The sequence below is a fragment of the Gasterosteus aculeatus genome, chromosome 2, assembly GCF_964276395.1.
Source record: "Gasterosteus aculeatus chromosome 2, fGasAcu3.hap1.1, whole genome shotgun sequence".
Classification (NCBI taxonomy): Eukaryota; Metazoa; Chordata; class Actinopteri; order Perciformes; family Gasterosteidae; genus Gasterosteus; species Gasterosteus aculeatus.
The window spans coordinates 23,068,862-23,089,574 of record NC_135689.1 but is presented as its reverse complement, the minus strand read 5'-3'; the positions used below and the strand labels follow the sequence as shown (position 1 = coordinate 23,089,574).

General features: G+C 44.3%; 82 non-coding genes and 6 pseudogenes across 82 annotated transcripts; all 88 read right to left on the bottom strand.

Annotated features, from left to right (window-relative positions):
- Positions 1–97: 97 nt before the first annotated feature.
- Positions 98–216, bottom strand: LOC144400753 (5S ribosomal RNA). Its single transcript, XR_013462688.1, has one exon. It is a non-coding gene; the product is annotated as a 5S ribosomal RNA (ribosomal RNA).
- Positions 217–332: 116 nt separating this feature from the next.
- LOC144394095 (5S ribosomal RNA) lies at positions 333–451 on the bottom strand. Its single transcript, XR_013456884.1, has one exon. It is a non-coding gene; the product is annotated as a 5S ribosomal RNA (ribosomal RNA).
- A 117-nt stretch (positions 452–568) lies between these two features.
- LOC144390195 (5S ribosomal RNA) lies at positions 569–687 on the bottom strand. Its single transcript, XR_013454277.1, has one exon. It is a non-coding gene; the product is annotated as a 5S ribosomal RNA (ribosomal RNA).
- A 116-nt stretch (positions 688–803) lies between these two features.
- On the bottom strand, positions 804–922 carry LOC144399761 (5S ribosomal RNA). Its single transcript, XR_013461907.1, has one exon. It is a non-coding gene; the product is annotated as a 5S ribosomal RNA (ribosomal RNA).
- Positions 923–1,038: 116 nt separating this feature from the next.
- Positions 1,039–1,157, bottom strand: LOC144399752 (5S ribosomal RNA). Its single transcript, XR_013461898.1, has one exon. It is a non-coding gene; the product is annotated as a 5S ribosomal RNA (ribosomal RNA).
- Positions 1,158–1,274: 117 nt separating this feature from the next.
- Positions 1,275–1,383, bottom strand: LOC144399995 (5S ribosomal RNA; annotated as a pseudogene).
- Positions 1,384–1,500: 117 nt separating this feature from the next.
- LOC144402493 (5S ribosomal RNA) lies at positions 1,501–1,619 on the bottom strand. Its single transcript, XR_013464429.1, has one exon. It is a non-coding gene; the product is annotated as a 5S ribosomal RNA (ribosomal RNA).
- Positions 1,620–1,735: 116 nt separating this feature from the next.
- Positions 1,736–1,854, bottom strand: LOC144399557 (5S ribosomal RNA). The gene has a single exon (XR_013461703.1). It is a non-coding gene; the product is annotated as a 5S ribosomal RNA (ribosomal RNA).
- A 116-nt stretch (positions 1,855–1,970) lies between these two features.
- On the bottom strand, positions 1,971–2,089 carry LOC144397510 (5S ribosomal RNA). The gene has a single exon (XR_013459656.1). It is a non-coding gene; the product is annotated as a 5S ribosomal RNA (ribosomal RNA).
- Positions 2,090–2,205: 116 nt separating this feature from the next.
- Positions 2,206–2,314, bottom strand: LOC144399946 (5S ribosomal RNA; annotated as a pseudogene).
- A 117-nt stretch (positions 2,315–2,431) lies between these two features.
- On the bottom strand, positions 2,432–2,550 carry LOC144399556 (5S ribosomal RNA). Its single transcript, XR_013461702.1, has one exon. It is a non-coding gene; the product is annotated as a 5S ribosomal RNA (ribosomal RNA).
- Positions 2,551–2,666: 116 nt separating this feature from the next.
- On the bottom strand, positions 2,667–2,785 carry LOC144398444 (5S ribosomal RNA). Its single transcript, XR_013460591.1, has one exon. It is a non-coding gene; the product is annotated as a 5S ribosomal RNA (ribosomal RNA).
- A 117-nt stretch (positions 2,786–2,902) lies between these two features.
- LOC144397695 (5S ribosomal RNA) lies at positions 2,903–3,021 on the bottom strand. The gene has a single exon (XR_013459842.1). It is a non-coding gene; the product is annotated as a 5S ribosomal RNA (ribosomal RNA).
- A 116-nt stretch (positions 3,022–3,137) lies between these two features.
- LOC144399555 (5S ribosomal RNA) lies at positions 3,138–3,256 on the bottom strand. Its single transcript, XR_013461701.1, has one exon. It is a non-coding gene; the product is annotated as a 5S ribosomal RNA (ribosomal RNA).
- Positions 3,257–3,372: 116 nt separating this feature from the next.
- On the bottom strand, positions 3,373–3,491 carry LOC144398443 (5S ribosomal RNA). The gene has a single exon (XR_013460590.1). It is a non-coding gene; the product is annotated as a 5S ribosomal RNA (ribosomal RNA).
- A 117-nt stretch (positions 3,492–3,608) lies between these two features.
- On the bottom strand, positions 3,609–3,727 carry LOC144402492 (5S ribosomal RNA). Its single transcript, XR_013464428.1, has one exon. It is a non-coding gene; the product is annotated as a 5S ribosomal RNA (ribosomal RNA).
- A 116-nt stretch (positions 3,728–3,843) lies between these two features.
- Positions 3,844–3,962, bottom strand: LOC144398644 (5S ribosomal RNA). The gene has a single exon (XR_013460791.1). It is a non-coding gene; the product is annotated as a 5S ribosomal RNA (ribosomal RNA).
- A 116-nt stretch (positions 3,963–4,078) lies between these two features.
- LOC144400752 (5S ribosomal RNA) lies at positions 4,079–4,197 on the bottom strand. Its single transcript, XR_013462687.1, has one exon. It is a non-coding gene; the product is annotated as a 5S ribosomal RNA (ribosomal RNA).
- A 116-nt stretch (positions 4,198–4,313) lies between these two features.
- LOC144399945 (5S ribosomal RNA) lies at positions 4,314–4,422 on the bottom strand (annotated as a pseudogene).
- A 117-nt stretch (positions 4,423–4,539) lies between these two features.
- Positions 4,540–4,658, bottom strand: LOC144398471 (5S ribosomal RNA). Its single transcript, XR_013460618.1, has one exon. It is a non-coding gene; the product is annotated as a 5S ribosomal RNA (ribosomal RNA).
- A 116-nt stretch (positions 4,659–4,774) lies between these two features.
- On the bottom strand, positions 4,775–4,893 carry LOC144394084 (5S ribosomal RNA). Its single transcript, XR_013456883.1, has one exon. It is a non-coding gene; the product is annotated as a 5S ribosomal RNA (ribosomal RNA).
- Positions 4,894–5,010: 117 nt separating this feature from the next.
- Positions 5,011–5,129, bottom strand: LOC144400751 (5S ribosomal RNA). Its single transcript, XR_013462686.1, has one exon. It is a non-coding gene; the product is annotated as a 5S ribosomal RNA (ribosomal RNA).
- A 116-nt stretch (positions 5,130–5,245) lies between these two features.
- Positions 5,246–5,364, bottom strand: LOC144396756 (5S ribosomal RNA). The gene has a single exon (XR_013458902.1). It is a non-coding gene; the product is annotated as a 5S ribosomal RNA (ribosomal RNA).
- A 116-nt stretch (positions 5,365–5,480) lies between these two features.
- On the bottom strand, positions 5,481–5,589 carry LOC144399867 (5S ribosomal RNA; annotated as a pseudogene).
- A 116-nt stretch (positions 5,590–5,705) lies between these two features.
- On the bottom strand, positions 5,706–5,824 carry LOC144396755 (5S ribosomal RNA). Its single transcript, XR_013458901.1, has one exon. It is a non-coding gene; the product is annotated as a 5S ribosomal RNA (ribosomal RNA).
- A 116-nt stretch (positions 5,825–5,940) lies between these two features.
- Positions 5,941–6,059, bottom strand: LOC144398528 (5S ribosomal RNA). The gene has a single exon (XR_013460675.1). It is a non-coding gene; the product is annotated as a 5S ribosomal RNA (ribosomal RNA).
- A 117-nt stretch (positions 6,060–6,176) lies between these two features.
- Positions 6,177–6,295, bottom strand: LOC144402491 (5S ribosomal RNA). Its single transcript, XR_013464427.1, has one exon. It is a non-coding gene; the product is annotated as a 5S ribosomal RNA (ribosomal RNA).
- Positions 6,296–6,411: 116 nt separating this feature from the next.
- Positions 6,412–6,530, bottom strand: LOC144394062 (5S ribosomal RNA). Its single transcript, XR_013456881.1, has one exon. It is a non-coding gene; the product is annotated as a 5S ribosomal RNA (ribosomal RNA).
- Positions 6,531–6,647: 117 nt separating this feature from the next.
- Positions 6,648–6,766, bottom strand: LOC144400750 (5S ribosomal RNA). The gene has a single exon (XR_013462685.1). It is a non-coding gene; the product is annotated as a 5S ribosomal RNA (ribosomal RNA).
- Positions 6,767–6,882: 116 nt separating this feature from the next.
- LOC144396754 (5S ribosomal RNA) lies at positions 6,883–7,001 on the bottom strand. Its single transcript, XR_013458900.1, has one exon. It is a non-coding gene; the product is annotated as a 5S ribosomal RNA (ribosomal RNA).
- A 117-nt stretch (positions 7,002–7,118) lies between these two features.
- On the bottom strand, positions 7,119–7,237 carry LOC144400749 (5S ribosomal RNA). The gene has a single exon (XR_013462684.1). It is a non-coding gene; the product is annotated as a 5S ribosomal RNA (ribosomal RNA).
- A 116-nt stretch (positions 7,238–7,353) lies between these two features.
- On the bottom strand, positions 7,354–7,472 carry LOC144394051 (5S ribosomal RNA). The gene has a single exon (XR_013456880.1). It is a non-coding gene; the product is annotated as a 5S ribosomal RNA (ribosomal RNA).
- Positions 7,473–7,589: 117 nt separating this feature from the next.
- On the bottom strand, positions 7,590–7,708 carry LOC144390194 (5S ribosomal RNA). Its single transcript, XR_013454276.1, has one exon. It is a non-coding gene; the product is annotated as a 5S ribosomal RNA (ribosomal RNA).
- A 116-nt stretch (positions 7,709–7,824) lies between these two features.
- On the bottom strand, positions 7,825–7,943 carry LOC144398396 (5S ribosomal RNA). The gene has a single exon (XR_013460543.1). It is a non-coding gene; the product is annotated as a 5S ribosomal RNA (ribosomal RNA).
- A 116-nt stretch (positions 7,944–8,059) lies between these two features.
- LOC144399144 (5S ribosomal RNA) lies at positions 8,060–8,178 on the bottom strand. Its single transcript, XR_013461289.1, has one exon. It is a non-coding gene; the product is annotated as a 5S ribosomal RNA (ribosomal RNA).
- A 116-nt stretch (positions 8,179–8,294) lies between these two features.
- Positions 8,295–8,413, bottom strand: LOC144396752 (5S ribosomal RNA). Its single transcript, XR_013458898.1, has one exon. It is a non-coding gene; the product is annotated as a 5S ribosomal RNA (ribosomal RNA).
- A 116-nt stretch (positions 8,414–8,529) lies between these two features.
- Positions 8,530–8,648, bottom strand: LOC144394041 (5S ribosomal RNA). The gene has a single exon (XR_013456879.1). It is a non-coding gene; the product is annotated as a 5S ribosomal RNA (ribosomal RNA).
- Positions 8,649–8,765: 117 nt separating this feature from the next.
- LOC144390192 (5S ribosomal RNA) lies at positions 8,766–8,884 on the bottom strand. Its single transcript, XR_013454268.1, has one exon. It is a non-coding gene; the product is annotated as a 5S ribosomal RNA (ribosomal RNA).
- Positions 8,885–9,000: 116 nt separating this feature from the next.
- LOC144396751 (5S ribosomal RNA) lies at positions 9,001–9,119 on the bottom strand. The gene has a single exon (XR_013458897.1). It is a non-coding gene; the product is annotated as a 5S ribosomal RNA (ribosomal RNA).
- A 116-nt stretch (positions 9,120–9,235) lies between these two features.
- Positions 9,236–9,354, bottom strand: LOC144396750 (5S ribosomal RNA). Its single transcript, XR_013458896.1, has one exon. It is a non-coding gene; the product is annotated as a 5S ribosomal RNA (ribosomal RNA).
- A 117-nt stretch (positions 9,355–9,471) lies between these two features.
- LOC144400748 (5S ribosomal RNA) lies at positions 9,472–9,590 on the bottom strand. The gene has a single exon (XR_013462683.1). It is a non-coding gene; the product is annotated as a 5S ribosomal RNA (ribosomal RNA).
- Positions 9,591–9,706: 116 nt separating this feature from the next.
- LOC144394036 (5S ribosomal RNA) lies at positions 9,707–9,825 on the bottom strand. The gene has a single exon (XR_013456873.1). It is a non-coding gene; the product is annotated as a 5S ribosomal RNA (ribosomal RNA).
- A 117-nt stretch (positions 9,826–9,942) lies between these two features.
- Positions 9,943–10,061, bottom strand: LOC144390191 (5S ribosomal RNA). Its single transcript, XR_013454267.1, has one exon. It is a non-coding gene; the product is annotated as a 5S ribosomal RNA (ribosomal RNA).
- Positions 10,062–10,177: 116 nt separating this feature from the next.
- Positions 10,178–10,296, bottom strand: LOC144398670 (5S ribosomal RNA). The gene has a single exon (XR_013460817.1). It is a non-coding gene; the product is annotated as a 5S ribosomal RNA (ribosomal RNA).
- A 117-nt stretch (positions 10,297–10,413) lies between these two features.
- On the bottom strand, positions 10,414–10,532 carry LOC144402490 (5S ribosomal RNA). The gene has a single exon (XR_013464426.1). It is a non-coding gene; the product is annotated as a 5S ribosomal RNA (ribosomal RNA).
- A 116-nt stretch (positions 10,533–10,648) lies between these two features.
- LOC144398083 (5S ribosomal RNA) lies at positions 10,649–10,767 on the bottom strand. The gene has a single exon (XR_013460230.1). It is a non-coding gene; the product is annotated as a 5S ribosomal RNA (ribosomal RNA).
- Positions 10,768–10,883: 116 nt separating this feature from the next.
- On the bottom strand, positions 10,884–11,002 carry LOC144397105 (5S ribosomal RNA). The gene has a single exon (XR_013459250.1). It is a non-coding gene; the product is annotated as a 5S ribosomal RNA (ribosomal RNA).
- A 117-nt stretch (positions 11,003–11,119) lies between these two features.
- LOC144397694 (5S ribosomal RNA) lies at positions 11,120–11,238 on the bottom strand. Its single transcript, XR_013459841.1, has one exon. It is a non-coding gene; the product is annotated as a 5S ribosomal RNA (ribosomal RNA).
- A 116-nt stretch (positions 11,239–11,354) lies between these two features.
- LOC144398442 (5S ribosomal RNA) lies at positions 11,355–11,473 on the bottom strand. Its single transcript, XR_013460589.1, has one exon. It is a non-coding gene; the product is annotated as a 5S ribosomal RNA (ribosomal RNA).
- A 116-nt stretch (positions 11,474–11,589) lies between these two features.
- On the bottom strand, positions 11,590–11,708 carry LOC144400747 (5S ribosomal RNA). Its single transcript, XR_013462682.1, has one exon. It is a non-coding gene; the product is annotated as a 5S ribosomal RNA (ribosomal RNA).
- A 116-nt stretch (positions 11,709–11,824) lies between these two features.
- Positions 11,825–11,933, bottom strand: LOC144399985 (5S ribosomal RNA; annotated as a pseudogene).
- Positions 11,934–12,050: 117 nt separating this feature from the next.
- On the bottom strand, positions 12,051–12,169 carry LOC144398699 (5S ribosomal RNA). Its single transcript, XR_013460846.1, has one exon. It is a non-coding gene; the product is annotated as a 5S ribosomal RNA (ribosomal RNA).
- Positions 12,170–12,285: 116 nt separating this feature from the next.
- Positions 12,286–12,404, bottom strand: LOC144399422 (5S ribosomal RNA). The gene has a single exon (XR_013461567.1). It is a non-coding gene; the product is annotated as a 5S ribosomal RNA (ribosomal RNA).
- Positions 12,405–12,520: 116 nt separating this feature from the next.
- LOC144390190 (5S ribosomal RNA) lies at positions 12,521–12,639 on the bottom strand. The gene has a single exon (XR_013454266.1). It is a non-coding gene; the product is annotated as a 5S ribosomal RNA (ribosomal RNA).
- A 117-nt stretch (positions 12,640–12,756) lies between these two features.
- Positions 12,757–12,875, bottom strand: LOC144399262 (5S ribosomal RNA). Its single transcript, XR_013461407.1, has one exon. It is a non-coding gene; the product is annotated as a 5S ribosomal RNA (ribosomal RNA).
- Positions 12,876–12,992: 117 nt separating this feature from the next.
- On the bottom strand, positions 12,993–13,111 carry LOC144399545 (5S ribosomal RNA). The gene has a single exon (XR_013461691.1). It is a non-coding gene; the product is annotated as a 5S ribosomal RNA (ribosomal RNA).
- Positions 13,112–13,227: 116 nt separating this feature from the next.
- LOC144394030 (5S ribosomal RNA) lies at positions 13,228–13,346 on the bottom strand. The gene has a single exon (XR_013456871.1). It is a non-coding gene; the product is annotated as a 5S ribosomal RNA (ribosomal RNA).
- Positions 13,347–13,463: 117 nt separating this feature from the next.
- LOC144390189 (5S ribosomal RNA) lies at positions 13,464–13,582 on the bottom strand. Its single transcript, XR_013454265.1, has one exon. It is a non-coding gene; the product is annotated as a 5S ribosomal RNA (ribosomal RNA).
- Positions 13,583–13,698: 116 nt separating this feature from the next.
- Positions 13,699–13,817, bottom strand: LOC144396749 (5S ribosomal RNA). The gene has a single exon (XR_013458895.1). It is a non-coding gene; the product is annotated as a 5S ribosomal RNA (ribosomal RNA).
- A 116-nt stretch (positions 13,818–13,933) lies between these two features.
- Positions 13,934–14,052, bottom strand: LOC144396748 (5S ribosomal RNA). The gene has a single exon (XR_013458894.1). It is a non-coding gene; the product is annotated as a 5S ribosomal RNA (ribosomal RNA).
- A 117-nt stretch (positions 14,053–14,169) lies between these two features.
- LOC144400746 (5S ribosomal RNA) lies at positions 14,170–14,288 on the bottom strand. The gene has a single exon (XR_013462681.1). It is a non-coding gene; the product is annotated as a 5S ribosomal RNA (ribosomal RNA).
- A 116-nt stretch (positions 14,289–14,404) lies between these two features.
- On the bottom strand, positions 14,405–14,523 carry LOC144394019 (5S ribosomal RNA). Its single transcript, XR_013456861.1, has one exon. It is a non-coding gene; the product is annotated as a 5S ribosomal RNA (ribosomal RNA).
- A 117-nt stretch (positions 14,524–14,640) lies between these two features.
- On the bottom strand, positions 14,641–14,759 carry LOC144390188 (5S ribosomal RNA). Its single transcript, XR_013454264.1, has one exon. It is a non-coding gene; the product is annotated as a 5S ribosomal RNA (ribosomal RNA).
- A 116-nt stretch (positions 14,760–14,875) lies between these two features.
- LOC144398669 (5S ribosomal RNA) lies at positions 14,876–14,994 on the bottom strand. Its single transcript, XR_013460816.1, has one exon. It is a non-coding gene; the product is annotated as a 5S ribosomal RNA (ribosomal RNA).
- A 117-nt stretch (positions 14,995–15,111) lies between these two features.
- LOC144402489 (5S ribosomal RNA) lies at positions 15,112–15,230 on the bottom strand. The gene has a single exon (XR_013464425.1). It is a non-coding gene; the product is annotated as a 5S ribosomal RNA (ribosomal RNA).
- A 116-nt stretch (positions 15,231–15,346) lies between these two features.
- Positions 15,347–15,465, bottom strand: LOC144398082 (5S ribosomal RNA). Its single transcript, XR_013460229.1, has one exon. It is a non-coding gene; the product is annotated as a 5S ribosomal RNA (ribosomal RNA).
- Positions 15,466–15,581: 116 nt separating this feature from the next.
- On the bottom strand, positions 15,582–15,700 carry LOC144397104 (5S ribosomal RNA). The gene has a single exon (XR_013459249.1). It is a non-coding gene; the product is annotated as a 5S ribosomal RNA (ribosomal RNA).
- Positions 15,701–15,817: 117 nt separating this feature from the next.
- Positions 15,818–15,936, bottom strand: LOC144397693 (5S ribosomal RNA). The gene has a single exon (XR_013459840.1). It is a non-coding gene; the product is annotated as a 5S ribosomal RNA (ribosomal RNA).
- Positions 15,937–16,052: 116 nt separating this feature from the next.
- Positions 16,053–16,171, bottom strand: LOC144398441 (5S ribosomal RNA). The gene has a single exon (XR_013460588.1). It is a non-coding gene; the product is annotated as a 5S ribosomal RNA (ribosomal RNA).
- A 116-nt stretch (positions 16,172–16,287) lies between these two features.
- Positions 16,288–16,406, bottom strand: LOC144400744 (5S ribosomal RNA). Its single transcript, XR_013462679.1, has one exon. It is a non-coding gene; the product is annotated as a 5S ribosomal RNA (ribosomal RNA).
- Positions 16,407–16,522: 116 nt separating this feature from the next.
- LOC144399984 (5S ribosomal RNA) lies at positions 16,523–16,631 on the bottom strand (annotated as a pseudogene).
- A 117-nt stretch (positions 16,632–16,748) lies between these two features.
- Positions 16,749–16,867, bottom strand: LOC144398698 (5S ribosomal RNA). Its single transcript, XR_013460845.1, has one exon. It is a non-coding gene; the product is annotated as a 5S ribosomal RNA (ribosomal RNA).
- Positions 16,868–16,983: 116 nt separating this feature from the next.
- On the bottom strand, positions 16,984–17,102 carry LOC144399421 (5S ribosomal RNA). The gene has a single exon (XR_013461566.1). It is a non-coding gene; the product is annotated as a 5S ribosomal RNA (ribosomal RNA).
- Positions 17,103–17,218: 116 nt separating this feature from the next.
- On the bottom strand, positions 17,219–17,337 carry LOC144390186 (5S ribosomal RNA). The gene has a single exon (XR_013454262.1). It is a non-coding gene; the product is annotated as a 5S ribosomal RNA (ribosomal RNA).
- Positions 17,338–17,454: 117 nt separating this feature from the next.
- Positions 17,455–17,573, bottom strand: LOC144399261 (5S ribosomal RNA). The gene has a single exon (XR_013461406.1). It is a non-coding gene; the product is annotated as a 5S ribosomal RNA (ribosomal RNA).
- Positions 17,574–17,690: 117 nt separating this feature from the next.
- Positions 17,691–17,809, bottom strand: LOC144399544 (5S ribosomal RNA). Its single transcript, XR_013461690.1, has one exon. It is a non-coding gene; the product is annotated as a 5S ribosomal RNA (ribosomal RNA).
- A 116-nt stretch (positions 17,810–17,925) lies between these two features.
- On the bottom strand, positions 17,926–18,044 carry LOC144394008 (5S ribosomal RNA). The gene has a single exon (XR_013456850.1). It is a non-coding gene; the product is annotated as a 5S ribosomal RNA (ribosomal RNA).
- A 117-nt stretch (positions 18,045–18,161) lies between these two features.
- On the bottom strand, positions 18,162–18,280 carry LOC144390185 (5S ribosomal RNA). Its single transcript, XR_013454261.1, has one exon. It is a non-coding gene; the product is annotated as a 5S ribosomal RNA (ribosomal RNA).
- A 116-nt stretch (positions 18,281–18,396) lies between these two features.
- On the bottom strand, positions 18,397–18,515 carry LOC144396747 (5S ribosomal RNA). The gene has a single exon (XR_013458893.1). It is a non-coding gene; the product is annotated as a 5S ribosomal RNA (ribosomal RNA).
- A 116-nt stretch (positions 18,516–18,631) lies between these two features.
- Positions 18,632–18,750, bottom strand: LOC144393997 (5S ribosomal RNA). The gene has a single exon (XR_013456839.1). It is a non-coding gene; the product is annotated as a 5S ribosomal RNA (ribosomal RNA).
- Positions 18,751–18,867: 117 nt separating this feature from the next.
- On the bottom strand, positions 18,868–18,986 carry LOC144400743 (5S ribosomal RNA). Its single transcript, XR_013462678.1, has one exon. It is a non-coding gene; the product is annotated as a 5S ribosomal RNA (ribosomal RNA).
- Positions 18,987–19,102: 116 nt separating this feature from the next.
- On the bottom strand, positions 19,103–19,221 carry LOC144396746 (5S ribosomal RNA). Its single transcript, XR_013458892.1, has one exon. It is a non-coding gene; the product is annotated as a 5S ribosomal RNA (ribosomal RNA).
- A 117-nt stretch (positions 19,222–19,338) lies between these two features.
- LOC144400742 (5S ribosomal RNA) lies at positions 19,339–19,457 on the bottom strand. The gene has a single exon (XR_013462677.1). It is a non-coding gene; the product is annotated as a 5S ribosomal RNA (ribosomal RNA).
- A 116-nt stretch (positions 19,458–19,573) lies between these two features.
- Positions 19,574–19,692, bottom strand: LOC144393986 (5S ribosomal RNA). The gene has a single exon (XR_013456828.1). It is a non-coding gene; the product is annotated as a 5S ribosomal RNA (ribosomal RNA).
- Positions 19,693–19,809: 117 nt separating this feature from the next.
- LOC144399064 (5S ribosomal RNA) lies at positions 19,810–19,928 on the bottom strand. Its single transcript, XR_013461209.1, has one exon. It is a non-coding gene; the product is annotated as a 5S ribosomal RNA (ribosomal RNA).
- Positions 19,929–20,044: 116 nt separating this feature from the next.
- LOC144393975 (5S ribosomal RNA) lies at positions 20,045–20,163 on the bottom strand. Its single transcript, XR_013456817.1, has one exon. It is a non-coding gene; the product is annotated as a 5S ribosomal RNA (ribosomal RNA).
- Positions 20,164–20,280: 117 nt separating this feature from the next.
- On the bottom strand, positions 20,281–20,399 carry LOC144400741 (5S ribosomal RNA). Its single transcript, XR_013462676.1, has one exon. It is a non-coding gene; the product is annotated as a 5S ribosomal RNA (ribosomal RNA).
- A 116-nt stretch (positions 20,400–20,515) lies between these two features.
- LOC144396745 (5S ribosomal RNA) lies at positions 20,516–20,634 on the bottom strand. Its single transcript, XR_013458891.1, has one exon. It is a non-coding gene; the product is annotated as a 5S ribosomal RNA (ribosomal RNA).
- Between the last annotated feature and the right edge of the window lie 79 nt (positions 20,635–20,713).

The following is a 20,713-nucleotide window of genomic DNA, read 5'->3' as shown; positions in this document are numbered from 1 at the left end:
ATCTTTTAAAATGTGTCAAAGGTTTTGGAGTTTTGATAATGAAAAAGGAGTCACTTTCTAAGGCCTTCTCGATTTCTTCCAGAGAGAGAAATGAAAAAGCTTACGGCACCTGGGATTCCCAGGCGGTCTTCCATCCAAGTACTAACCAGGCCCTACTCTGCTTAGCTTCTGAGATCTGACGAGATCAGGCGGAGCCAGAGAGGTATGGCCGTAAGCAACTGTATGTCCTCTACCTAATCTTTTAAAATGTGTCAAAGGTTTTGTAGTTTTGACAATTAAATGGAGTCACTTTCTAAGGCCTTCTCTGTGTCTTTTACAGATCGAAATGAAAAAGCTTACAGCACCTGGGATTCCCAGGCGGTCTTCCATCCAAGTACTAACCAGGCCCTACTCTGCTTAGCTTCTGAGATCAGACGAGATCAGGCGAAGCCAGAGAGGTATGGCCGTAAGCAACTGTATGTCCTCTTCCTAATATTTTAAAATGTGTCAAAGGTTTTGGAGTTTAGATAATGAAAAAGGAGTCACTTTCTAATGCCTTCTCGATTTCTTCCAGAGAGAGAAATGAAAAAGCTTACAGCACCTGGGATTCCCAGGCGGTCTTCCATCCAAGTACTAACCAGGCCCTACTCTGCTTAGCTTCTGAGATCTGACGAGATCAGGCGGAGCCAGAGAGGTATGGCCGTAAGCAACTGTATGTCCTCTTCCTAATCTTTTAAAATGTGTCAAAGGTTTTGTAGTTTTGACAATGAAATGGAGTCACTTTCTAAGGCCTTCTCTGTGTCTTTTACAGATCGAAATGAAAAAGCTTACAGCACCTGGGATTCCCAGGCTGTCTTCCATCCAAGTACTAACCAGGCCCTACTCTGCTTAGCTTCTGAGATCAGACGAGATCAGGCGGAGCCAGAGAGGTATGGCCGTAAGAAACTGTATGTCCTCTTCCTAATCTTTTAAAATGTGTCAAAGGTTTTGTAGTTTTGACAATGAAATGGAGTCACTTTCTAAGGCCTTCTCTGAGTCTTTTACAGATCGAAATGAAAAAGCTTACGGCACCTGGGATTCCCAGGCGGTCTTTCATCCAAGTACTAACCAGGCCCTACTCTGCTTAGCTTCTGAGATCAGACGAGATCAGGCAGAGCCAGAGAGGTATGGCCGTAAGAAACTGTATGTCCTCTTCCTAATCTTTTAAAATGTGTCAAAGGTTTTGGAGTTTTGATAATGAAAAAGGAGTCACTTTCTAATGCCTTCTCGATTTCTTCCAGAGAGAGAAATGAAAAAGCTTACGGCACCTGGGATTCCCAGGCGGTCTTCCATCCAAGTACTAACCAGGCCCTACTCTGCTTAGCTTCTGAGATCAGACGGAGCCAGAGAGGTATGGCTGTAAGCAACTGTATGTCCTCTTCCTAATCTTTTAAAATGTGTCAAAGGTTTTGGAGTTTTGATAATGAAAAAGGAGTCACTTTCTAATGCCTTCTCGATTTCTTCCAGAGAGAGAAATGAAAAAGCTTACGGCACCTGGGATTCCCAGGCGGTCTTCCATCCAAGTACTAACCAGGCCCTACTCTGCTTAGCTTCTGAGATCAGACGAGATCAGGCGGAGCCAGAGAGGTATGGCCGTAAGCAACCTTATGTCCTCTACCTAATCTTTTAAAATGTGTCAAAGGTTTTGGAGTTTTGACAATGAAATGGAGTCACTTTCTAAGGCCTTCTCTGAGTCTTTTACAGATCGAAATGAAAAAGCTTACGGCACCTGGGATTCCCAGGCGGTCTTTCATCCAAGTACTAACCAGGCCCTACTCTGCTTAGCTTCTGAGATCAGACGAGATCAGGCGGAGCCAGAGAGGTATGGCCGTAAGAAACTGTATGTCCTCTTCCTAATCTTTTAAAATGTGTCAAAGGTTTTGTAGTTTTGACAATGAAATGGAGTCACTTTCTAAGGCCTTCTCTGTGTCTTTTACAGATAGAAATGAAAAAGCTTACGGCACCTGGGATTCCCAGGCGGTCTTCCATCCAAGTACTAACCAGGCCCTACTCTGCTTAGCTTCTGAGATCTGACGAGATCAGGCGGAGCCAGAGAGGTATGGCCGTAAGAAACTGTATGTCCTCTTCCTAATCTTTTAAAATGTGTCAAAGGTTTTGTAGTTTTGACAATGAAATGGAGTCACTTTCTAAGGCCTTCTCTGTGTCTTTTACAGATCGAAATGAAAAAGCTTACAGCACCTGGGATTCCCAGGCGGTCTTCCATCCAAGTACTAACCAGGCCCTACTCTGCTTAGCTTCTGAGATCAGACGGAGCCAGAGAGGTATGGCTGTAAGCAACTGTATGTCCTCTTCCTAATCTTTTAAAATGTGTCAAAGGTTTTGGAGTTTTGATAATGAAAAAGGAGTCACTTTCTAATGCCTTCTCGATTTCTTCCAGAGAGAGAAATGAAAAAGCTTACGGCACCTGGGATTCCCAGGCGGTCTTTCATCCAAGTACTAACCAGGCCCTACTCTGCTTAGCTTCTGAGATCAGACGAGATCAGGCGGAGCCAGAGAGGTATGGCCGTAAGAAACTGTATGTCCTCTTCCTAATCTTTTAAAATGTGTCAAAGGTTTTGTAGTTTTGACAATGAAATGGAGTCACTTTCTAAGGCCTTCTCTGTGTCTTTTACAGATCGAAATGAAAAAGTTTACAGCACCTGGGATTCCCAGGCGGTCTTCCATCCAAGTACTAACCAGGCCCTACTCTGCTTAGCTTCTGAGATCAGACGAGATCAGGCGGAGCCAGAGAGGTATGGCCGTAAGCAACTGTATGTCCTCTTCCTAATCTTTTAAAATGTGTCAAAGGTTTTGGAGTTTTGATAATGAAAAAGGAGTCACTTTCTAAGGCCTTCTCGATTTCTTCCAGAGAGAGAAATGAAAAAGCTTACGGCACCTGGGATTCCCAGGCGGTCTTCCATCCAAGTACTAACCAGGCCCTACTCTGCTTAGCTTCTGAGATCAGACGAGATCAGGCGGAGCCAGAGAGGTATGGCCGTAAGAAACTGTATGTCCTCTTCCTAATCTTTTAAAATGTGTCAAAGGTTTTGTAGTTTTGACAATGAAATGGAGTCACTTTCTAAGGCCTTCTCTGAGTCTTTTACAGATCGAAATGAAAAAGCTTACGGCACCTGGGATTCCCAGGCGGTCTTTCATCCAAGTACTAACCAGGCCCTACTCTGCTTAGCTTCTGAGATCAGACGAGATCAGGCGGAGCCAGAGAGGTATGGCCGTAAGAAACTGTATGTCCTCTTCCTAATCTTTTAAAATGTGTCAAAGGTTTTGTAGTTTTGACAATGAAATGGAGTCACTTTCTAAGGCCTTCTCTGTGTCTTTTACAGATCGAAATGAAAAAGTTTACAGCACCTGGGATTCCCAGGCGGTCTTCCATCCAAGTACTAACCAGGCCCTACTCTGCTTAGCTTCTGAGATCAGACGAGATCAGGCGGAGCCAGAGAGGTATGGCCGTAAGCAACTGTATGTCCTCTTCCTAATCTTTTAAAATGTGTCAAAGGTTTTGGAGTTTTGATAATGAAAAAGGAGTCACTTTCTAAGGCCTTCTCGATTTCTTCCAGAGAGAGAAATGAAAAAGCTTACGGCACCTGGGATTCCCAGGCGGTCTTCCATCCAAGTACTAACCAGGCCCTACTCTGCTTAGCTTCTGAGATCAGACGAGATCAGGCGGAGCCAGAGAGGTATGGCCGTAAGCAACTGTATGTCCTCTACCTAATCTTTTAAAATGTGTCAACGGTTTTGTAGTTTTGACAATGAAATGGAGTCACTTTCTAAGGCCTTCTCTGTGTCTTTTACAGATCGAAATGAAAAAGCGTACAGCACCTGGGATTCCCAGGCGGTCTTCCATCCAAGTACTAACCAGGCCCTACTCTGCTTAGCTTCTGAGATCAGACGAGATCAGGCGGAGCCAGAGAGGTATGGCCGTAAGCAACTGTATGTCCTCTACCTAATCTTTTAAAATGTGTCAAAGGTTTTGTAGTTTTGACAATGAAATGGAGTCACTTTCTAAGGCCTTCTCTGTGTCTTTTACAGATAGAAATGAAAAAGCTTACGGCACCTGGGATTCCCAGGCGGTCTTCCATCCAAGTACTAACCAGGCCCTACTCTGCTTAGCTTCTGAGATCTGACGAGATCAGGCGGAGCCAGAGAGGTATGGCCGTAAGCAACTGTATGTCCTCTTCCTAATCTTTTAAAATGTGTCAAAGGTTTTGTAGTTTTGACAATGAAATGGAGTCACTTTCTAAGGCCTTCTCTGTGTCTTTTACAGATCGAAATGAAAAAGCTTACAGCACCTGGGATTCCCAGGCGGTCTTCCATCCAAGTACTAACCAGGCCCTACTCTGCTTAGCTTCTGAGATCAGACGGAGCCAGAGAGGTATGGCTGTAAGCAACTGTATGTCCTCTTCCTAATCTTTTAAAATGTGTCAAAGGTTTTGGAGTTTTGATAATGAAAAAGGAGTCACTTTCTAATGCCTTCTCGATTTCTTCCAGAGAGAGAAATGAAAAACCTTACGGCACCTGGGATTCCCAGGCGGTCTTCCATCCAAGTACTAACCAGGCCCTACTCTGCTTAGCTTCTGAGATCAGACGAGATCAGGCGGAGCCAGAGAGGTATGGCCGTAAGCAACCTTTTGTCCTCTACCTAATCTTTTAAAATGTGTCAAAGGTTTTGGAGTTTTGACAATGAAATGGAGTCACTTTCTAAGTTCTTCTTTGTGTCTTTTACAGATCGAAATGAAAAAGCTTACAGCACCTGGGATTCCCAGGCGGTCTTCCATCCAAGTACTAACCAGGCCCTACTCTGCTTAGCTTCTGAGATCAGACGAGATCAGGCGAAGCCAGAGAGGTATGGCCGTAAGCAACTGTATGTCCTCTTCCTAATATTTTAAAATGTGTCAAAGGTTTTGGAGTTTAGATAATGAAAAAGGAGTCACTTTCTAATGCCTTCTCGATTTCTTCCAGAGAGAGAAATGAAAAAGCTTACGGCACCTGGGATTCCCAGGCGGTCTTCCATCCAAGTACTAACCAGGCCCTACTCTGCTTAGCTTCTGAGATCTGACGAGATCAGGCGGAGCCAGAGAGGTATGGCCGTAAGCAACTGTATGTCCTCTTCCTAATCTTTTAAAATGTGTCAAAGGTTTTGTAGTTTTGACAATGAAATGGAGTCACTTTCTAAGGCCTTCTCTGTGTCTGTTACAGATCGAAATGAAAAAGCTTACAGCACCTGGGATTCCCAGGCGGTCTTCCATCCAAGTACTAACCAGGCCCTACTCTGCTTAGCTTCTGAGATCAGACGAGATCAGGCGGAGCCAGAGAGGTATGGCCGTAAGCAACTGTATCTCCTCTACCTAATCTTTTAAAATGTGTCAAAGGTTTTGTAGTTTTGACAATGAAATGGAGTCACTTTCTAAGGCCTTCTCTGTGTCTTTTACAGATCGAAATGAAAAAGCTTACAGCACCTGGGATTCCCAGGCGGTCTTCCATCCAAGTACTAACCAGGCCCTACTCTGCTTAGCTTCTGAGATCAGGCAGAGCCAGAGAGGTATGGCCGTAAGCAACTGTATGTCCTCTTCCTAATCTTTTAAAATGTGTCAAAGGTTTTGTAGTTTTGACAATTAAATGGAGTCACTTTCTAAGGCCTTCTCTGTGTCTTTTACAGATCGAAATGAAAAAGCTTACAGCACCTGGGATTCCCAGGCGGTCTTCCATCCAAGTACTAACCAGGCCCTACTCTGCTTAGCTTCTGAGATCAGACGAGATCAGGCGGAGCCAGAGAGGTATGGCCGTAAGCAACTGTATGTCCTCTACCTAATCTTTTAAAATGTGTCAAAGGTTTTGTAGTTTTGACAATGAAATGGAGTCACTTTCTAAGGCCTTCTCTGTGTCTTTTACAGATAGAAATGAAAAAACTTACGGCACCTGGGATTCCCAGGCGGTCTTCCATCCAAGTACTAACCAGGCCCTACTCTGCTTAGCTTCTGAGATCAGACGAGATCAGGCAGAGCCAGAGAGGTATGGCCGTAAGCAACTGTATGTCCTCTTCCTAATCTTTTAAAATGTGTTTAAGGTTTTGGAGTTTTGATAATGAAAAAGGAGTCACTTTCTAATGCCTTCTCGATTTCTTCCAGAGAGAGAAATGAAAAAGCTTACGGCACCTGGGATTCCCAGGCGGTCTTCCATCCAAGTACTAACCAGGCCCTACTCTGCTTAGCTTCTGAGATCAGACGAGATCAGGCGGAGCCAGAGAGGTATGGCCGTAAGCAACCTTATGTCCTCTACCTAATCTTTTAAAATGTGTCAAAGGTTTTGGAGTTTTGACAATGAAATGGAGTCACTTTCTAAGTTCTTCTTTGTGTCTTTTACAGATCGAAATAAAAAAGCTTACAGCACCTGGGATTCCCAGGCGGTCTTCCATCCAAGTACTAACCAGGCCCTACTCTGCTTAGCTTCTGAGATCAGACGAGATCAGGCGAAGCCAGAGAGGTATGGCCGTAAGCAACTGTATGTCCTCTTCCTAATATTTTAAAATGTGTCAAAGGTTTTGGAGTTTAGATAATGAAAAAGGAGTCACTTTCTAATGCCTTCTCGATTTCTTCCAGAGAGAGAAATGAAAAAGCTTACGGCACCTGGGATTCCCAGGCGGTCTTCCATCCAAGTACTAACCAGGCCCTACTCTGCTTAGCTTCTGAGATCTGACGAGATCAGGCGGAGCCAGAGAGGTATGGCCGTAAGCAACTGTATGTCCTCTTCCTAATCTTTTAAAATGTGTCAAAGGTTTTGTAGTTTTGACAATGAAATGGAGTCACTTTCTAAGGCCTTCTCTGTGTCTGTTACAGATCGAAATGAAAAAGCTTACAGCACCTGGGATTCCCAGGCGGTCTTCCATCCAAGTACTAACCAGGCCCTACTCTGCTTAGCTTCTGAGATCAGACGAGATCAGGCGGAGCCAGAGAGGTATGGCCGTAAGCAACTGTATGTCCTCTTCCTAATTTTTTAAAATGTGTCAAAGGTTTTGGAGTTTTGATAATGAAAAAGGAGTCACTTTCTAATGCCTTCTCGATTTCTTCCAGAGAGAGAAATGAAAAAGCTTACGGCACCTGGGATTCCCAGGCGGTCTTCCATCCAAGTACTAACCAGGCCCTACTCTGCTTAGCTTCTGAGATCTGACGAGATCAGGCGGAGCCAGAGAGGTATGGCCGTAAGCAACTGTATGTCCTCTACCTAATCTTTTAAAATGTGTCAAAGGTTTTGTAGTTTTGACAATTAAATGGAGTCACTTTCTAAGGCCTTCTCTGTGTCTTTTACAGATCGAAATGAAAAAGCTTACAGCACCTGGGATTCCCAGGCGGTCTTCCATCCAAGTACTAACCAGGCCCTACTCTGCTTAGCTTCTGAGATCAGACGAGATCAGGCGAAGCCAGAGAGGTATGGCCGTAAGCAACTGTATGTCCTCTTCCTAATATTTTAAAATGTGTCAAAGGTTTTGGAGTTTAGATAATGAAAAAGGAGTCACTTTCTAATGCCTTCTCGATTTCTTCCAGAGAGAGAAATGAAAAAGCTTACAGCACCTGGGATTCCCAGGCGGTCTTCCATCCAAGTACTAACCAGGCCCTACTCTGCTTAGCTTCTGAGATCTGACGAGATCAGGCGGAGCCAGAGAGGTATGGCCGTAAGCAACTGTATGTCCTCTTCCTAATCTTTTAAAATGTGTCAAAGGTTTTGTAGTTTTGACAATGAAATGGAGTCACTTTCTAAGGCCTTCTCTGTGTCTTTTACAGATCGAAATGAAAAAGCTTACAGCACCTGGGATTCCCAGGCGGTCTTCCATCCAAGTACTAACCAGGCCCTACTCTGCTTAGCTTCTGAGATCTGACGAGATCAGGCGGAGCCGGAGAGGTATGGCCGTAAGCAACTGTATGTCCTCTTCCTAATCTTTTAAAATGTGTCAAAGGTTTTGTAGTTTTGACAAAGAAATGGAGTCACTTTCTAAGGCCTTCTCTGTGTCTTTTACAGATCGAAATGAAAAAGCTTACAGCACCTGGGATTCCCAGGCGGTCTTCCATCCAAGTACTAACCAGGCCCTACTCTGCTTAGCTTCTGGGATCAGACGAGATCAGGCGGAGCCAGAGAGGTATGGCCGTAAGCAACTGTATGTCCTCTTCCTAATCTTTTAAAATGTGTCAAAGGTTTTGTAGTTTTGACAATGAAATGGAGTCACTTTCTAAGGCCTTCTCTGTGTCTTTTACAGATCGAAATGAAAAAGCTTACAGCACCTGGGATTCCCAGGCGGTCTTCCATCCAAGTACTAACCAGGCCCTACTCTGCTTAGCTTCTGAGATCAGACGAGATCAGGCGGAGCCAGAGAGGTATGGCCGTAAGCAACTGTATGTCCTCTTCCTAATCTTTTAAAATGTGTCAAAGGTTTTGTAGTTTTGACAATGAAATGGAGTCACTTTCTAAGGCCTTCTCTGTGTCTTTTACAGATCGAAATGAAAAAGCTTACAGCACCTGGGATTCCCAGGCGGTCTTCCATCCAAGTACTAACCAGGCCCTACTCTGCTTAGCTTCTGAGATCAGACGAGATCAGGCGAAGCCAGAGAGGTATGGCCGTAAGCAACTGTATGTCCTCTTCCTAATATTTTAAAATGTGTCAAAGGTTTTGGAGTTTAGATAATGAAAAAGGAGTCACTTTCTAATGCCTTCTCGATTTCTTCCAGAGAGAGAAATGAAAAAGCTTACAGCACCTGGGATTCCCAGGCGGTCTTCCATCCAAGTACTAACCAGGCCCTACTCTGCTTAGCTTCTGAGATCTGACGAGATCAGGCGGAGCCAGAGAGGTATGGCCGTAAGCAACTGTATGTCCTCTTCCTAATCTTTTAAAATGTGTCAAAGGTTTTGTAGTTTTGACAATGAAATGGAGTCACTTTCTAAGGCCTTCTCTGTGTCTTTTACAGATCGAAATGAAAAAGCTTACAGCACCTGGGATTCCCAGGCGGTCTTCCATCCAAGTACTAACCAGGCCCTACTCTGCTTAGCTTCTGAGATCAGACGAGATCAGGCGGAGCCAGAGAGGTATGGCCGTAAGCAACTGTATGTCCTCTTCCTAATCTTTTAAAATGTGTCAAAGGTTTTGTAGTTTTGACAATGAAATGGAGTCACTTTCTAAGGCCTTCTCTGTGTCTGTTACAGATCGAAATGAAAAAGCTTACAGCACCTGGGATTCCCAGGCGGTCTTCCATCCAAGTACTAACCAGGCCCTACTCTGCTTAGCTTCTGAGATCAGACGAGATCAGGCGGAGCCAGAGAGGTATGGCCGTAAGCAACTGTATGTCCTCTTCCTAATCTTTTAAAATGTGTCAAAGGTTTTGGAGTTTTGATAATGAAAAAGGAGTCACTTTCTAATGCCTTCTCGATTTCTTCCAGAGAGAGAAATGAAAAAGCTTACGGCACCTGGGATTCCCAGGCGGTCTTCCATCCAAGTACTAACCAGGCCCTACTCTGCTTAGCTTCTGAGATCTGACGAGATCAGGCGGAGCCAGAGAGGTATGGCCGTAAGCAACTGTATGTCCTCTACCTAATCTTTTAAAATGTGTCAAAGGTTTTGTAGTTTTGACAATTAAATGGAGTCACTTTCTAAGGCCTTCTCTGTGTCTTTTACAGATCGAAATGAAAAAGCTTACAGCACCTGGGATTCCCAGGCGGTCTTCCATCCAAGTACTAACCAGGCCCTACTCTGCTTAGCTTCTGAGATCAGACGAGATCAGGCGAAGCCAGAGAGGTATGGCCGTAAGCAACTGTATGTCCTCTTCCTAATATTTTAAAATGTGTCAAAGGTTTTGGAGTTTAGATAATGAAAAAGGAGTCACTTTCTAATGCCTTCTCGATTTCTTCCAGAGAGAGAAATGAAAAAGCTTACAGCACCTGGGATTCCCAGGCGGTCTTCCATCCAAGTACTAACCAGGCCCTACTCTGCTTAGCTTCTGAGATCTGACGAGATCAGGCGGAGCCAGAGAGGTATGGCCGTAAGCAACTGTATGTCCTCTTCCTAATCTTTTAAAATGTGTCAAAGGTTTTGTAGTTTTGACAATGAAATGGAGTCACTTTCTAAGGCCTTCTCTGTGTCTGTTACAGATCGAAATGAAAAAGCTTACAGCACCTGGGATTCCCAGGCGGTCTTCCATCCAAGTACTAACCAGGCCCTACTCTGCTTAGCTTCTGAGATCAGACGAGATCAGGCGGAGCCAGAGAGGTATGGCCGTACGCAACTGTATGTCCTCTTCCTAATCTTTTAAAATGTGTCAAAGGTTTTGGAGTTTTGATAATGAAAAAGGAGTCACTTTCTAATGCCTTCTCGATTTCTTCCAGAGAGAGAAATGAAAAAGCTTACGGCACCTGGGATTCCCAGGCGGTCTTCCATCCAAGTACTAACCAGGCCCTACTCTGCTTAGCTTCTGAGATCAGACGAGATCAGGCGGAGCCAGAGAGGTATGGCCGTAAGCAACCTTATGTCCTCTACCTAATCTTTTAAAATGTGTCAAAGGTTTTGGAGTTTTGACAATGAAATGGAGTCACTTTCTAAGTTCTTCTTTGTGTCTTTTACAGATCGAAATAAAAAAGCTTACAGCACCTGGGATTCCCAGGCGGTCTTCCATCCAAGTACTAACCAGGCCCTACTCTGCTTAGCTTCTGAGATCAGACGAGATCAGGCAGAGCCAGAGAGGTATGGCCGTAAGCAACTGTATGTCCTCTTCCTAATCTTTTAAAATGTGTCAAAGGTTTTGTAGTTTTGACAATTAAATGGAGTCACTTTCTAAGGCCTTCTCTGTGTCTTTTACAGATCGAAATGAAAAAGCTTACAGCACCTGGGATTCCCAGGCGGTCTTCCATCCAAGTACTAACCAGGCCCTACTCTGCTTAGCTTCTGAGATCTGACGAGATCAGGCGGAGCCAGAGAGGTATGGCCATAAGCAACTGTATGTCCTCTTCCTAATCTTTTAAAATGTGTCAAAGGTTTTGGAGTTTTGATAATGAAAAAGGAGTCACTTTCTAATGCCTTCTCGATTTCTTCCAGAGAGAGAAATGAAAAAGCTTACGGCACCTGGGATTCCCAGGCGGTCTTCCATCCAAGTACTAACCAGGCCCTACTCTGCTTAGCTTCTGAGATCAGACGAGATCAGGCGGAGCCAGAGAGGTATGGCCGTAAGAAACTGTATGTCCTCTTCCTAATCTTTTAAAATGTGTCAAAGGTTTTGTAGTTTTGACAATGAAATGGAGTCACTTTCTAAGGCCTTCTCTGTGTCTTTTACAGATCGAAATGAAAAAGTTTACAGCACCTGGGATTCCCAGGCGGTCTTCCATCCAAGTACTAACCAGGCCCTACTCTGCTTAGCTTCTGAGATCAGACGAGATCAGGCGGAGCCAGAGAGGTATGGCCGTAAGCAACTGTATGTCCTCTACCTAATCTTTTAAAATGTGTCAAAGGTTTTGTAGTTTTGACAATGAAATGGAGTCACTTTCTAAGGCCTTCTCTGTGTCTTTTACAGATAGAAATGAAAAAGCTTACGGCACCTGGGATTCCCAGGCGGTCTTCCATCCAAGTACTAACCAGGCCCTACTCTGCTTAGCTTCTGAGATCTGACGAGATCAGGCGGAGCCAGAGAGGTATGGCCGTAAGCAACTGTATGTCCTCTTCCTAATCTTTTAAAATGTGTCAAAGGTTTTGTAGTTTTGACAATGAAATGGAGTCACTTTCTAAGGCCTTCTCTGTGTCTTTTACAGATCGAAATGAAAAAGCTTACAGCACCTGGGATTCCCAGGCGGTCTTCCATCCAAGTACTAACCAGGCCCTACTCTGCTTAGCTTCTGAGATCAAACGGAGCCAGAGAGGTATGGCTGTAAGCAACTGTATGTCCTCTTCCTAATCTTTTAAAATGTGTCAAAGGTTTTGGAGTTTTGATAATGAAAAAGGAGTCACTTTCTAATGCCTTCTCGATTTCTTCCAGAGAGAGAAATGAAAAAGCTTACGGCACCTGGGATTCCCAGGCGGTCTTCCATCCAAGTACTAACCAGGCCCTACTCTGCTTAGCTTCTGAGATCAGACGAGATCAGGCGGAGCCAGAGAGGTATGGACGTAAGCAACTGTATGTCCTCTACCTAATCTTTTAAAATGTGTCAAAGGTTTTGTAGTTTTGACAATTAAATGGAGTCACTTTCTAAGGCCTTCTCTGTGTCTTTTACAGATCGAAATGAAAAAGCGTACAGCACCTGGGATTCCCAGGCGGGCTTCCATCCAAGTACTAACCAGGCCCTACTCTGCTTAGCTTCTGAGATCAGACGAGATCAGGCGGAGCCAGAGAGGTATGGCCGTAAGCAACTGTATGTCCTCTACCTAATCTTTTAAAATGTGTCAAAGGTTTTGTAGTTTTGACAATGAAATGGAGTCACTTTCTAAGGCCTTCTCTGTGTCTTTTACAGATCGAAATGAAAAAGCTTACAGCACCTGGGATTCCCAGGCGGTCTTCCATCCAAGTACTAACCAGGCCCTACTCTGCTTAGCTTCTGAGATCTGACGAGATCAGGCGGAGCCAGAGAGGTATGGCCGTAAGCAACTGTATGTCCTCTACCTAATCTTTTAAAATGTGTCAAAGGTTTTGGAGTTTTGATAATGAAAAAGGAGTCACTTTCTAAGGCCTTCTCTGTGTCTTTTACAGATCGAAATGAAAAAGCTTACAGCACCTGGGATTCCCAGGCGGTCTTCCATCCAAGTACTAACCAGGCCCTACTCTGCTTAGCTTCTGAGATCAGACGAGATCAGGCCGAGCCAGAGAGGTATGGCCGTAAGCAACTGTATGTCCTCTTCCTAATCTTTTAAAATGTGTCAAAGGTTTTGGAGTTTTGATAATGAAAAAGGAGTCACTTTCTAATGCCTTCTCGATTTCTTCCAGAGAGAGAAATGAAAAAACTTACGGCACCTGGGATTCCCAGGCGGTCTTCCATCCAAGTACTAACCAGGCCCTACTCTGCTTAGCTTCTGAGATCAGACGAGATCAGGCGGAGCCAGAGAGGTATGGCCTTAAGCAACTGTATGTCCTCTACCTAATCTTTTAAAATGTGTCAAAGGTTTTGTAGTTTTGACAATGAAATGGAGTCACTTTCTAAGGCCTTCTCTGTGTCTTTTACAGATCGAAATGAAAAAGCTTACAGCACCTGGGATTCCCAGGCGGTCTTCCATCCAAGTACTAACCAGGCCCTACTCTGCTTAGCTTCTGAGATCAGACGAGATCAGGCGAAGCCAGAGAGGTATGGCCGTAAGCAACTGTATGTCCTCTTCCTAATATTTTAAAATGTGTCAAAGGTTTTGGAGTTTAGATAATGAAAAAGGAGTCACTTTCTAATGCCTTCTCGATTTCTTCCAGAGAGAGAAATGAAAAAGCTTACAGCACCTGGGATTCCCAGGCGGTCTTCCATCCAAGTACTAACCAGGCCCTACTCTGCTTAGCTTCTGAGATCTGACGAGATCAGGCGGAGCCAGAGAGGTATGGCCGTAAGCAACTGTATGTCCTCTTCCTAATCTTTTAAAATGTGTCAAAGGTTTTGTAGTTTTGACAATGAAATGGAGTCACTTTCTAAGGCCTTCTCTGTGTCTTTTACAGATCGAAATGAAAAAGCTTACAGCACCTGGGATTCCCAGGCGGTCTTCCATCCAAGTACTAACCAGGCCCTACTCTGCTTAGCTTCTGAGATCAGACGAGATCAGGCGGAGCCAGAGAGGTATGGCCGTAAGCAACCTTATGTCCTCTACCTAATCTTTTAAAATGTGTCAAAGGTTTTGGAGTTTTGACAATGAAATGGAGTCACTTTCTAAGTTCTTCTTTGTGTCTTTTACAGATCGAAATAAAAAAGCTTACAGCACCTGGGATTCCCAGGCGGTCTTCCATCCAAGTACTAACCAGGCCCTACTCTGCTTAGCTTCTGAGATCAGACGAGATCAGGCGGAGCCAGAGAGGTATGGCCGTAAGCAACTGTATGTCCTCTTCCTAATCTTTTAAAATGTGTCAAAGGTTTTGGAGTTTTGATAATGAAAAAGGAGTCACTTTCTAATGCCTTCTCGATTTCTTCCAGAGAGAGAAATGAAAAAGCTTACGGCACCTGGGATTCCCAGGCGGTCTTCCATCCAAGTACTAACCAGGCCCTACTCTGCTTAGCTTCTGAGATCTGACGAGATCAGGCGGAGCCAGAGAGGTATGGCCGTAAGCAACTGTATGTCCTCTACCTAATCTTTTAAAATGTGTCAAAGGTTTTGTAGTTTTGACAATTAAATGGAGTCACTTTCTAAGGCCTTCTCTGTGTCTTTTACAGATCGAAATGAAAAAGCTTACAGCACCTGGGATTCCCAGGCGGTCTTCCATCCAAGTACTAACCAGGCCCTACTCTGCTTAGCTTCTGAGATCAGACGAGATCAGGCGAAGCCAGAGAGGTATGGCCGTAAGCAACTGTATGTCCTCTTCCTAATATTTTAAAATGTGTCAAAGGTTTTGGAGTTTAGATAATGAAAAAGGAGTCACTTTCTAATGCCTTCTCGATTTCTTCCAGAGAGAGAAATGAAAAAGCTTACAGCACCTGGGATTCCCAGGCGGTCTTCCATCCAAGTACTAACCAGGCCCTACTCTGCTTAGCTTCTGAGATCTGACGAGATCAGGCGGAGCCAGAGAGGTATGGCCGTAAGCAACTGTATGTCCTCTTCCTAATCTTTTAAAATGTGTCAAAGGTTTTGTAGTTTTGACAATGAAATGGAGTCACTTTCTAAGGCCTTCTCTGTGTCTGTTACAGATCGAAATGAAAAAGCTTACAGCACCTGGGATTCCCAGGCGGTCTTCCATCCAAGTACTAACCAGGCCCTACTCTGCTTAGCTTCTGAGATCAGACGAGATCAGGCGGAGCCAGAGAGGTATGGCCGTACGCAACTGTATGTCCTCTTCCTAATCTTTTAAAATGTGTCAAAGGTTTTGGAGTTTTGATAATGAAAAAGGAGTCACTTTCTAATGCCTTCTCGATTTCTTCCAGAGAGAGAAATGAAAAAGCTTACGGCACCTGGGATTCCCAGGCGGTCTTCCATCCAAGTACTAACCAGGCCCTACTCTGCTTAGCTTCTGAGATCAGACGAGATCAGGCGGAGCCAGAGAGGTATGGCCGTAAGCAACCTTATGTCCTCTACCTAATCTTTTAAAATGTGTCAAAGGTTTTGGAGTTTTGACAATGAAATGGAGTCACTTTCTAAGTTCTTCTTTGTGTCTTTTACAGATCGAAATAAAAAAGCTTACAGCACCTGGGATTCCCAGGCGGTCTTCCATCCAAGTACTAACCAGGCCCTACTCTGCTTAGCTTCTGAGATCAGACGAGATCAGGCAGAGCCAGAGAGGTATGGCCGTAAGCAACTGTATGTCCTCTTCCTAATCTTTTAAAATGTGTCAAAGGTTTTGTAGTTTTGACAATTAAATGGAGTCACTTTCTAAGGCCTTCTCTGTGTCTTTTACAGATCGAAATGAAAAAGCTTACAGCACCTGGGATTCCCAGGCGGTCTTCCATCCAAGTACTAACCAGGCCCTACTCTGCTTAGCTTCTGAGATCTGACGAGATCAGGCGGAGCCAGAGAGGTATGGCCATAAGCAACTGTATGTCCTCTTCCTAATCTTTTAAAATGTGTCAAAGGTTTTGGAGTTTTGATAATGAAAAAGGAGTCACTTTCTAATGCCTTCTCGATTTCTTCCAGAGAGAGAAATGAAAAAGCTTACGGCACCTGGGATTCCCAGGCGGTCTTCCATCCAAGTACTAACCAGGCCCTACTCTGCTTAGCTTCTGAGATCAGACGAGATCAGGCGGAGCCAGAGAGGTATGGCCGTAAGAAACTGTATGTCCTCTTCCTAATCTTTTAAAATGTGTCAAAGGTTTTGTAGTTTTGACAATGAAATGGAGTCACTTTCTAAGGCCTTCTCTGTGTCTTTTACAGATCGAAATGAAAAAGTTTACAGCACCTGGGATTCCCAGGCGGTCTTCCATCCAAGTACTAACCAGGCCCTACTCTGCTTAGCTTCTGAGATCAGACGAGATCAGGCGGAGCCAGAGAGGTATGGCCGTAAGCAACTGTATGTCCTCTACCTAATCTTTTAAAATGTGTCAAAGGTTTTGTAGTTTTGACAATGAAATGGAGTCACTTTCTAAGGCCTTCTCTGTGTCTTTTACAGATAGAAATGAAAAAGCTTACGGCACCTGGGATTCCCAGGCGGTCTTCCATCCAAGTACTAACCAGGCCCTACTCTGCTTAGCTTCTGAGATCTGACGAGATCAGGCGGAGCCAGAGAGGTATGGCCGTAAGCAACTGTATGTCCTCTTCCTAATCTTTTAAAATGTGTCAAAGGTTTTGTAGTTTTGACAATGAAATGGAGTCACTTTCTAAGGCCTTCTCTGTGTCTTTTACAGATCGAAATGAAAAAGCTTACAGCACCTGGGATTCCCAGGCGGTCTTCCATCCAAGTACTAACCAGGCCCTACTCTGCTTAGCTTCTGAGATCAAACGGAGCCAGAGAGGTATGGCTGTAAGCAACTGTATGTCCTCTTCCTAATCTTTTAAAATGTGTCAAAGGTTTTGGAGTTTTGATAATGAAAAAGGAGTCACTTTCTAATGCCTTCTCGATTTCTTCCAGAGAGAGAAATGAAAAAGCTTACGGCACCTGGGATTCCCAGGCGGTCTTCCATCCAAGTACTAACCAGGCCCTACTCTGCTTAGCTTCTGAGATCAGACGAGATCAGGCGGAGCCAGAGAGGTATGGACGTAAGCAACTGTATGTCCTCTACCTAATCTTTTAAAATGTGTCAAAGGTTTTGTAGTTTTGACAATTAAATGGAGTCACTTTCTAAGGCCTTCTCTGTGTCTTTTACAGATCGAAATGAAAAAGCGTACAGCACCTGGGATTCCCAGGCGGGCTTCCATCCAAGTACTAACCAGGCCCTACTCTGCTTAGCTTCTGAGATCAGACGAGATCAGGCGGAGCCAGAGAGGTATGGCCGTAAGCAACTGTATGTCCTCTACCTAATCTTTTAAAATGTGTCAAAGGTTTTGTAGTTTTGACAATGAAATGGAGTCACTTTCTAAGGCCTTCTCTGTGTCTTTTACAGATCGAAATGAAAAAGCTTACAGCACCTGGGATTCCCAGGCGGTCTTCCATCCAAGTACTAACCAGGCCCTACTCTGCTTAGCTTCTGAGATCTGACGAGATCAGGCGGAGCCAGAGAGGTATGGCCGTAAGCAACTGTATGTCCTCTACCTAATCTTTTAAAATGTGTCAAAGGTTTTGGAGTTTTGATAATGAAAAAGGAGTCACTTTCTAAGGCCTTCTCTGTGTCTTTTACAGATCGAAATGAAAAAGCTTACAGCACCTGGGATTCCCAGGCGGTCTTCCATCCAAGTACTAACCAGGCCCTACTCTGCTTAGCTTCTGAGATCAGACGAGATCAGGCCGAGCCAGAGAGGTATGGCCGTAAGCAACTGTATGTCCTCTTCCTAATCTTTTAAAATGTGTCAAAGGTTTTGGAGTTTTGATAATGAAAAAGGAGTCACTTTCTAATGCCTTCTCGATTTCTTCCAGAGAGAGAAATGAAAAAACTTACGGCACCTGGGATTCCCAGGCGGTCTTCCATCCAAGTACTAACCAGGCCCTACTCTGCTTAGCTTCTGAGATCAGACGAGATCAGGCGGAGCCAGAGAGGTATGGCCTTAAGCAACTGTATGTCCTCTACCTAATCTTTTAAAATGTGTCAAAGGTTTTGTAGTTTTGACAATGAAATGGAGTCACTTTCTAAGGCCTTCTCTGTGTCTTTTACAGATCGAAATGAAAAAGCTTACAGCACCTGGGATTCCCAGGCGGTCTTCCATCCAAGTACTAACCAGGCCCTACTCTGCTTAGCTTCTGAGATCAGACGAGATCAGGCGAAGCCAGAGAGGTATGGCCGTAAGCAACTGTATGTCCTCTTCCTAATATTTTAAAATGTGTCAAAGGTTTTGGAGTTTAGATAATGAAAAAGGAGTCACTTTCTAATGCCTTCTCGATTTCTTCCAGAGAGAGAAATGAAAAAGCTTACAGCACCTGGGATTCCCAGGCGGTCTTCCATCCAAGTACTAACCAGGCCCTACTCTGCTTAGCTTCTGAGATCTGACGAGATCAGGCGGAGCCAGAGAGGTATGGCCGTAAGCAACTGTATGTCCTCTTCCTAATCTTTTAAAATGTGTCAAAGGTTTTGTAGTTTTGACAATGAAATGGAGTCACTTTCTAAGGCCTTCTCTGTGTCTTTTACAGATCGAAATGAAAAAGCTTACAGCACCTGGGATTCCCAGGCGGTCTTCCATCCAAGTACTAACCAGGCCCTACTCTGCTTAGCTTCTGAGATCAGACGAGATCAGGCGGAGCCAGAGAGGTATGGCCGTAAGCAACCTTATGTCCTCTACCTAATCTTTTAAAATGTGTCAAAGGTTTTGGAGTTTTGACAATGAAATGGAGTCACTTTCTAAGTTCTTCTTTGTGTCTTTTACAGATCGAAATAAAAAAGCTTACAGCACCTGGGATTCCCAGGCGGTCTTCCATCCAAGTACTAACCAGGCCCTACTCTGCTTAGCTTCTGAGATCAGACGAGATCAGGCGAAGCCAGAGAGGTATGGCCGTAAGCAACTGTATTTCCTCTTCCTAATATTTTAAAATGTGTCAAAGGTTTTGGAGTTTAGATAATGAAAAAGGAGTCACTTTCTAATGCCTTCTCGATTTCTTCCAGAGAGAGAAATGAAAAAGCTTACGGCACCTGGGATTCCCAGGCGGTCTTCCATCCAAGTACTAACCAGGCCCTACTCTGCTTAGCTTCTGAGATCTGACGAGATCAGGCGGAGCCAGAGAGGTATGGCCGTAAGCAACTGTATGTCCTCTTCCTAATCTTTTAAAATGTGTCAAAGGTTTTGTAGTTTTGACAATGAAATGGAGTCACTTTCTAAGGCCTTCTCTGTGTCTGTTACAGATCGAAATGAAAAAGCTTACAGCACCTGGGATTCCCAGGCGGTCTTCCATCCAAGTACTAACCAGGCCCTACTCTGCTTAGCTTCTGAGATCAGACGAGATCAGGCGGAGCCAGAGAGGTATGGCCGTAAGCAACTGTATGTCCTCTTCCTAATCTTTTAAAATGTGTCAAAGGTTTTGGAGTTTTGATAATGAAAAAGGAGTCACTTTCTAATGCCTTCTCGATTTCTTCCAGAGAGAGAAATGAAAAAGCTTACGGCACCTGGGATTCCCAGGCGGTCTTCCATCCAAGTACTAACCAGGCCCTACTCTGCTTAGCTTCTGAGATCTGACGAGATCAGGCGGAGCCAGAGAGGTATGGCCGTAAGCAACTGTATGTCCTCTACCTAATCTTTTAAAATGTGTCAAAGGTTTTGTAGTTTTGACAATTAAATGGAGTCACTTTCTAAGGCCTTCTCTGTGTCTTTTACAGATCGAAATGAAAAAGCTTACAGCACCTGGGATTCCCAGGCGGTCTTCCATCCAAGTACTAACCAGGCCCTACTCTGCTTAGCTTCTGAGATCAGACGAGATCAGGCGAAGCCAGAGAGGTATGGCCGTAAGCAACTGTATGTCCTCTTCCTAATCTTTTAAAATGTGTCAAAGGTTTTGGAGTTTTGATAATGAAAAAGGAGTCACTTTCTAATGCCTTCTCGATTTCTTCCAGAGAGAGAAATGAAAAAGCTTACGGCACCTGGGATTCCCAGGCGGTCTTCCATCCAAGTACTAACCAGGCCCTACTCTGCTTAGCTTCTGAGATCAGACGAGATCAGGCGGAGCCAGAGAGGTATGGCCTTAAGCAACTGTATGTCCTCTACCTAATCTTTTAAAATGTGTCAAAGGTTTTGTAGTTTTGACAATGAAATGGAGTCACTTTCTAAGGCCTTCTCTGTGTCTTTTACAGATCGAAATGAAAAAGCTTACAGCACCTGGGATTCCCAGGCGGTCTTCCATCCAAGTACTAACCAGGCCCTACTCTGCTTAGCTTCTGAGATCAGACGAGATCAGGCGAAGCCAGAGAGGTATGGCCGTAAGCAACTGTATGTCCTCTTCCTAATATTTTAAAATGTGTCAAAGGTTTTGGAGTTTAGATAATGAAAAAGGAGTCACTTTCTAATGCCTTCTCGATTTCTTCCAGAGAGAGAAATGAAAAAGCTTACGGCACCTGGGATTCCCAGGCGGTCTTCCATCCAAGTACTAACCAGGCCCTACTCTGCTTAGCTTCTGAGATCTGACGAGATCAGGCGGAGCCAGAGAGGTATGGCCGTAAGCAACTGTATGTCCTCTTCCTAATCTTTTAAAATGTGTCAAAGGTTTTGTAGTTTTGACAATGAAATGGAGTCACTTTCTAAGGCCTTCTCTGTGTCTGTTACAGATCGAAATGAAAAAGCTTACAGCACCTGGGATTCCCAGGCGGTCTTCCATCCAAGTACTAACCAGGCCCTACTCTGCTTAGCTTCTGAGATCAGACGAGATCAGGCGGAGCCAGAGAGGTATGGCCGTAAGCAACTGTATGTCCTCTTCCTAATCTTTTAAAATGTGTCAAAGGTTTTGGAGTTTTGATAATGAAAAAGGAGTCACTTTCT